Source organism: Mandrillus leucophaeus, unplaced genomic scaffold (genome assembly GCF_000951045.1).
Source record: "Mandrillus leucophaeus isolate KB7577 unplaced genomic scaffold, Mleu.le_1.0 Scaffold48, whole genome shotgun sequence".
In the NCBI taxonomy this organism is placed as follows: domain Eukaryota; kingdom Metazoa; phylum Chordata; class Mammalia; order Primates; family Cercopithecidae; genus Mandrillus; species Mandrillus leucophaeus.
The window spans coordinates 5414317-5422299 of record NW_012105142.1 but is presented as its reverse complement, the minus strand read 5'-3'; the positions used below and the strand labels follow the sequence as shown (position 1 = coordinate 5422299).

The 7983-nt window shown below is 41.4% G+C and overlaps 1 pseudogene; it reads right to left on the bottom strand.

Annotated features, from left to right (window-relative positions):
- LOC105550383 overlaps window positions 1-7983 on the bottom strand; it is a 46832-nt pseudogene that overhangs the window by 34222 nt on the left and 4627 nt on the right.

Below are 7983 nucleotides of genomic sequence, written 5' to 3'. Positions count from 1 at the left end.
CCTGTAGTCCCAGCTACTTGGGAGGCTGAGGCAGGAGAATGGCATAAACCCAGGAGGCGGAGCTTGCAGTGAGCTGAGATCTGGCCACTGCACTCCAGCCCGGGCGACAGAGCGAGACTCCGTCTCAAAAAAAAACATAAAATAAAAATAAAATAAAATAAAATAGTTACACATAAAATTCAATACCTAGGAACTACCCAAAGAAGTGAAAGATTATAATGAAAACTATCAAACAGTGATGAAAAAAGTTAAAGAGAACACCAAAAAAGGAAAAATATTCCATGTTCATGGAATGGAAGAAGCAATTTTGTTAAAATGTCCATACTACCCAAAGCAATCTACAGATTCAATGCTATCATAAGGAAAAAGAACAAAACTAGAAGAATCACATTATCTGACTTTAAAATTATATTACAGAGCTATAGTAACCAAACTGCATGGACCGGCATAAAAACATACACATAGACCAATGATAAAGAATAGAGAACCAAAAAACAAATCCCACACATACAGTGAACTCATTTTCCACACAGGTGCCAAGAACATACACTGGGAAAACTATAGCTTCTTCAGTAACTGGTGCTGGGAAAACTGGATATCTATATGCAGAAGAAGGAAACTAGACTCCTATCTCTTGCTATACACACAAATCAAATCAAAATGAAGACTTAAATCTAAAACCTCAAATTATAAAAAACCCTTAAACTATAAAACTACTACAAAAAAATTTAGGGTTTTCTCTAGAACATTGGTCTGGGCAAAAACTTATTGAGTAATACCCTACAAGCACAGACAACCAAAGCAGAAATGGACAGATGGGATCAAGTCAAGTTAAAAAGCTTCTTCATAGCAAAGGATACAATCAACGAAGTGAAGAGACAACCCATGGAATGGGAGAAAATATTTGCAAACTACCCATCTGACAAGAAATTAATAACCAGAATATACACGGGGCTGCAAACAACTCTATAGGAAAAAATCTAATAATCAAAAAATGGGCAAAATATTTGAATAGCCATTTCTCAAAAGAAGACATACAAATGGCAAACAGGCATATGAAAAGGTGCTCAACATCATTGATCACCAGAGCAACGCAAATCAAAACTATAATGAGATATCATCTCACCCCAGTTAAAATGGCTTATATCCAAAAGACAGGCAATAATAAATGCTGGCAAAGATGTTAAGAAAAGGGAACCACACCGGGCACGGTGGCTCATGCCTGTAATCCCAGCACTTATGGAGGCCAAGGAGGGTGGAACAGGTTGGGAGTTCGAGACCAGCCTGACCAACATGGAGAAACCCTGTCTCTAGTAAAAATACAAAATTAGCTGTGTGTGGTGGCACATGCCTATAATCCCAGCTATTCAGGAGGCTGAGGCAGGAGAATCGCTTGAATCCAGAAGGCGTAGTTTGTGGTAAGCTGAGATCGCGCCATTGCACTACAGCCTGGGCAACAGGAATGAAACTCCATCTCAAAAAACAAAACAAAACAAAACAAAAGAAAGAAAAGAAAAGGGAACCATTCTACACTGTTGGTGAGAATGTAAATTAGTAAAATAACTATGGAGAACAGTTTGGAAGTTCCTCGAAAAACTAAAAATGGAGCTACCATATATCATCCAGCAATCCCACTCCTGGTTATATATCCAAAAGAAGGAAAATCAGTATATTGAAAAGATACCTGAACTCCTATGTTTATTTGCGGGACTGTTTACAATAGCTGAGGAACCTAAGTGTCCATCAACACATGAATGGATAAAGAACACGTGAGACTTATACACAATGGAATACTATTCAGCCATAAAAAAGAATGAATCATTTGCAACGACATAGATGAAACTGGGGATCATTATGTTAAGTGAAATAAGCCAGGCACAGAAATACAAACATTGCATGTTCTCACTTATTTGTGGGATCTAAAAATCAAAACAATTGAGCTTATGGAGATAGAGGGTAGAAAGATGGTTACTACAGGCTAAAAGGGAAGTGGGAGGGTGAGGGGAAGGTGGGGATGGCTAATTAGAAAGAAGGAATAGAAACTATTAGTTCACAGCACAACAGAGTGACTACAGTCAATAATAACATAATTGTACATTTTAAAAGAACAAAAAGAGTCTAATTGGATTGTTTATAACACAAAGGATAAGCACTTGAAGAGAAGGATACACCATTCTCCATGAGGTGATTATTTCACATTGCATGCCTGTATCAAAACATCTCATGTAACCCATAAATATATAAACCTACTATGTACCTGCAAAAATTAAAAATAAAAAAAAAAAAGATAGAAGTAGTGATCAAACACCTAGAATGTAGTCAAAAGGTCAAGCAGGATGAGATCAGAGAAGTGTCAACTGGATTTGAGAACATGGAAGTCTTTGGTAATCTTGAGCACAATTTTCATGGTGAAGTTAGACTAGAAGTGTTAGTGGGATGCCAAGAAGTACAGACCGTCTGTCTGTGACTATATATAACTCTTTTGAAAAGTTCTGTGTGAAAAGAAAGGAGCACTAAAAATGAAGCCAGCTATCTTTTAATTCTTACGGATTGGGCTGTCAGTCTCTTCACCCTCTAGAGTCTATTTTTTTTTTTTTTAAATGAATCTAAGCATGCCTTTACTCAATTCAAAAAAACCTCTGCCGGCTCTTTGTTGCCCTTAAAATGAAATCTTAAATGTGGTAATATAACATGGATTCATAATTTAACTCCAATTACCTCTCTTGCCTCAGAGCCCTTGTGGGTAAACTCTCAATTTCACAAGCTCTTTCAAATCTCCATGTAACATGCTGGTCAGGCTGCCAGAAGTGTCTTCCTTCTCCACCTGGTAAGCTTGTATTTACATCCCACAACTCAGCTCAGATATCCTCCTCACCAGTACCATGCCGGGCACTTACACATCATTCATATCTGCACCTCCCCAGTCTTTATTCCTTTAAGCCAGAAACATGGGTATCAGCCTTGACTTCCACATCCACTCATGTCTCATCCCCCATAACCACTTGACCACCAAGGCGCAGCTATTCTACTTTCTCAATAAGCTTCTACCCCACTCTAGACCCCTTCATATCCCCACTCTAGATCCCTCCATATCCCCACTCTAGATCCCTCTGTGTCCCCATTCTAGACCTCTCCATATCCCCATTTTAGACCTCTCCATATCCCCACTCTGGACCTCTCCATATCCCCCACACCCTCCCATATCTCCACTCTAGACCCCTCCATATCCCCCACACCCTCCCATATCTCCACTCTAGACCCCTCCATATCCCCACTCTAGACCCCTCCATATCCCCCACACCCTCCCATATCTCCACTCTAGACCCCTCCATATCCCCAATCTAGACCGCTCCATATCCCCCACTCTAGACCGCTCTATATCCCCCACTCTAGACCCCTCCATATCCTTACTCTGGAACCCTCCATATCCCCACTCTAGATCCCACCCTATCCCCACTCTAGACCCCTCCATATCCCCATTCTAGACTCCTGCACATTCCCACTCTAGACCTCTCCACATCCCCACTCTGGACCCCTCCATATCCCCACTCTAGATTTCTCCATATCCTCACTCTAGACCCTTCCGTATCCCCACCTCCCTATTCCATCTCCCTCCATTTGTTTTCCACACAGCAGCCAGAATGAACCTTTAAAAACACAAAGCAAGTCATATTCACCCCAAAATAAAAACCCCTCAATGGTTTTTCATGCTCTTACAAAATGATTCACTGGTTGACAGAGCCCTGCACTGTCTGAGCCCTGCCAACCTCTCTACCCTGACTTCCTACGCCTCTCCCAGCACTATGTTCTGGCCACATTGACCTTGCAGCTCCTTAAACCCACTGAGTTCCTGAACCTGTTCCCCCATCTCCGCCACCCCTTTCACCTGCCACTCCTTTCACCTTTTAGACCCAAATTCGAATGTCATTTCCTCAGGAAATAAGCACAGAACGGCAACCTGACCCAGTCTTAGGACACTCTGAAATTCTTCATGGTGCTCACGGCTCCTTCCAATCGCATCTGCATCCTTATGTGATTATTCTATACAGCTTCACCTCCCACCTGTAGACTGGCAGCTCCCCGACAAGGGTGTTGGTTTTGTGCACCAGTCATACCCCACCCTCAACTGAGAACCCAGCACTCCACACTTACTGAATCAATGGGCAAATGAAAACCCTCATAATTTGACCTTCTCTAGTCACTGACCAGAATCTGAGTCCTCAACATGGAGAGTAAATGTAATCAGGCTCCTCTTGGCCAGGCCTGGTGGCTCACGCCTGTAATCCCAGCACTTTGGGAGGCCGAGACAGGAGGATCACAAAGTCAGGAGATCGAGACCATCCTGGCTTACACGGTGAAATCCCGCCTCTACTAAAAATACAAAAAATTAGCCAGGCATGGTAGCGGGCGCCTGTAGTCCCAGCTACTCGGGAGGCTGAGGCAGGAGAATGGCGTGAACCCAGGAGGCAGAGCTTGCAGTGAGCTGAGACCACGCCACTGAACTCCAGCCTGGGTGACAGAGCAAAGACTCTGTCTCAAAAAACAAAAAACAAAACAAAACAAAAAATCAGGCTCCTCTTCCTTAACAGGAACTCTTACCAGTTCCAGGTACTTGTCTTTCTACCAACTTCTATACCCATAGAGATTGGCACCCTCTCTAATTTCCTAAACTCATCAGTTATCCCTTCACCTTCAAATGCTTCAACTGACAGACTATTTTAAAGCAAGAGAAACATAAGGGAGTTATTTTGGTCCTGGACAGAAACCAGTTCTTTAGATTTATATTGCTTGGCTTAATACTGAACACCCAGGGTTAAATGTTCTTGCATGAAATTACAGATTGTCCATAAGATGTCGGAAGTGGCGTCTGAGGCACTCTGCTTCTTTATCAAGTATGTAAACTAAGCTTAGCAAAACCTGGTTAGCTGACTAATGGTATAGAAACAGGAAAGTACTTTCAAAACTACAAAACACCAAGCAACATTATTAACATTATGATCATTGCATTAGCCAGTCTTCCAGTTACTAGAAGAATATAAGTCCATTTTTACATGGCTAAAAGTAGGCTTCTTCAGTGAATATACTTATATATAGAAAATCCAAAAGAACTATCTGTATCAGGCACTATCTGATAGAAGGTTTATCTGAAAAAAATTTTAAATCATATCTATTAATATTAATCCAGGTGTGGGCCTTCTTTCTCAGGTAAGGGACAAAGGGCCTGCTTGTACAAGGGGAAATAACTGCCAAAAAGGCTGAATGGCAGGAACATATCCCCTAGGGATCAGGGAAGCAGCCTCAGAAAACACCTTCTCTGACCAGATACCTCCTTGAAGAAAATGTGTATTAGTTTAATGAGTGCATACATCATCATCATGGTATACAAACTTTTTCACTTTCTTTCCTTTCTTCTTTCTGTCCTTTTAGACTCAAATATACCAACCATAAGCCTTAGCATCCGTAACTTTTAAGTCAGTTTCTAAATATACACAAACCAAATTAAGAATCCCCTACCTTTTGTTAACATTTGGGTACTAGGTAAAAGACAAACAGGAATGCTTTGTACTGTACTGTTTTTGTTAACTTTTCTGTGAGTTTGAAATTATCCCAAATGATTTAAAACTTTTTTTTTTTAGCTTAAAAAAGATTATCCTATCATTGAATATTTTAAACCATTGCCATGACCAAGTTTACAGTTTGAATTTTAAAGCTGGGTCTAACACAGACCAGAATTACTTCAATTCATCCAAAGTTTCTGGCCACAAAGTGATTTTTATCAACTTACCTTCATACCTGACATGCTCAGTTGCAAGTGCTGTCTAGTCAAACACTCCAGAATCATCAAACACCACCCAGCTCCTGCAGGGGCAACTGATGTTCCTTTAGCTCGAGGAGCTCTCTCATACACTCCAAGGTGAAAGTGCTTGCTCAAGATTCACAGAGGTATGGCTCAGCAAGCTGAACCACTGCCTTCAAGGCTGAAATGGCCACATCTGTCACCTAAAATGTAAAATAATGTGACTTAACATGTGGAAATCAAAATTAAGCTCCACGTATAAAACACTACTAACAGAGTGATTTTTTAAAAGCATGCAATAGGGGCAGGGATTCTTCTTCCATTATGGAAGCCTATCCTTCCATAAAGGATAAACAACAGAGGCCTAGCTTTTAGTCTCATGGAACTTACATTGTAATCAAGAGAGTAAATAAACAAGATAGTGATGAGTAGGTGACAGAGAGTAACTAGCAGGGTGGTGATTTGGTTTTGCTGGGATGGCCAGGAGAAGTCACCTCTGAGCTGAGAATGAAAAGGAAGCAGCCATCTAAAGAGCACGGAAGATGCAAAAGCCCTGTGGCAGAGATGGGCTTGGCCACTGAAAGAGCAGAAAGGTAGTCCTTCTTGCTAGAGCCAAAGGGAGGAAATTGGGAGCGGGGGAGAAACAGTAGGAGATAAGGTGGGAGAGAAAGGCAAAAAGACCAGGACACATAGAGCATCAGGCGCTTGGATTTTACACGTTCTCCAGCACAATGAGAAGCCATAAAGCCAACACGGAGCCCTTGGTAAATGCAATGCATTAGTAGTTTTAAGCAGAGAAACTGCACACTTCTTTCAAAACAACGACTTTGACTGCTTTTAGAGAAGTGACGAGGGCAGGAGGGGCGGGCACTATCATAACCCAATGAAAAGGCCTGAACTTCAACTGAAGATACTGGCATAATCCAAAATTTAAAAACTCACAAGGAAGAGCTGCAACCCACTGCCTCGTTCATAATCACTGCAGTATGCAATGCCATTTACTAAGGGAGCTGCAAAAAAATCGTGTATTCACACTCCTTGGTTTAACATTTTAGCTTAACAGGGCTTTTTGTGGTTCAGTTAACAAACACTGTGAAAAACTCACAGCTGTAATTGGAGTGCAAATTTAATGTAAAAGGCCCAGTCAGTTGAAAAATTATGATTGTTTTTACTTTCTGCAATGAGACACATTATCAAGAGATTAACCACGTATCTACAAATTTACTAGGCAAAAATGGGATAGTTTTAGAATGCCTCTTTGGTTTGAGCCACTTAATGGGCTACAACTCAGAAGGTAAAAAATTAATGGAAACTGTTGACTTCATAATTAGGCCTCCTCATTTTTTAAACGATCTCAAATACTTCCTCCACTTCATAGGTTTATAATCCAGTTCCCCTTGTCAAAGGACACTGAAACTTAAGCCACTTTAATTCCCTGGTAGCTCCTCCTCAATTGCCTTTAAAATTTGCGGAACACTTCCTACACCATGGCAATTAGATGTGAAAAACATGCTATTTCAATCAGCTCATAAACTTTAATTAAAAATAAGCACTTTGGCTCTAAGAGTCTGAAGTAAAGTGCTTATAGCTTGAGACAAATGTCTTAACAACAAAATTAACTTCACCTCAAGCAGCACCTTGAGCACATTATGTGCCAGACTGCACGCCATCCAGATGGCTCAAGGACCTTCTCCAAGAACTCAGCTGTGAATTTCCGTGCCTCAGAGGCCTTGCCGTCAGCTACAAACAAATTAAACACAGTAAGAAGTGAGAATGCAGAAAGCAGAGGAAAGTTAATAAATCCACTTAAATCCATTTTCTCAGAACCAACAACTGGCAATCTGAGGGACTGAGATAGGCAATCTACTTATAAACTAAAAAGATAAAAGGGGCAAAAAAGGCCGGGCACGGTGGCTCACGCCTGTAATCCCAGCACTTTGGGAGGCCTAGGTGGGCAGATCACTAGAGCTTAGGAGTTCGAGACCAGCCTGGGCAATATGGCAAAACCCTCTCTCTAGAAAAAATACAAAAATTAGCCAGGTGCAGTGGTGCATGCCTGTAGTCCCAGCTGCTCAAGCGGCTGAGGTGGGAGGATGGCTTGAGCTGAGAAGCAAGAGGTTGCAGTGAGCCAAGATCATGACACTGCCCTCCAGCCTAGGTGACAGAGCAAGACTATCACCAAAAAA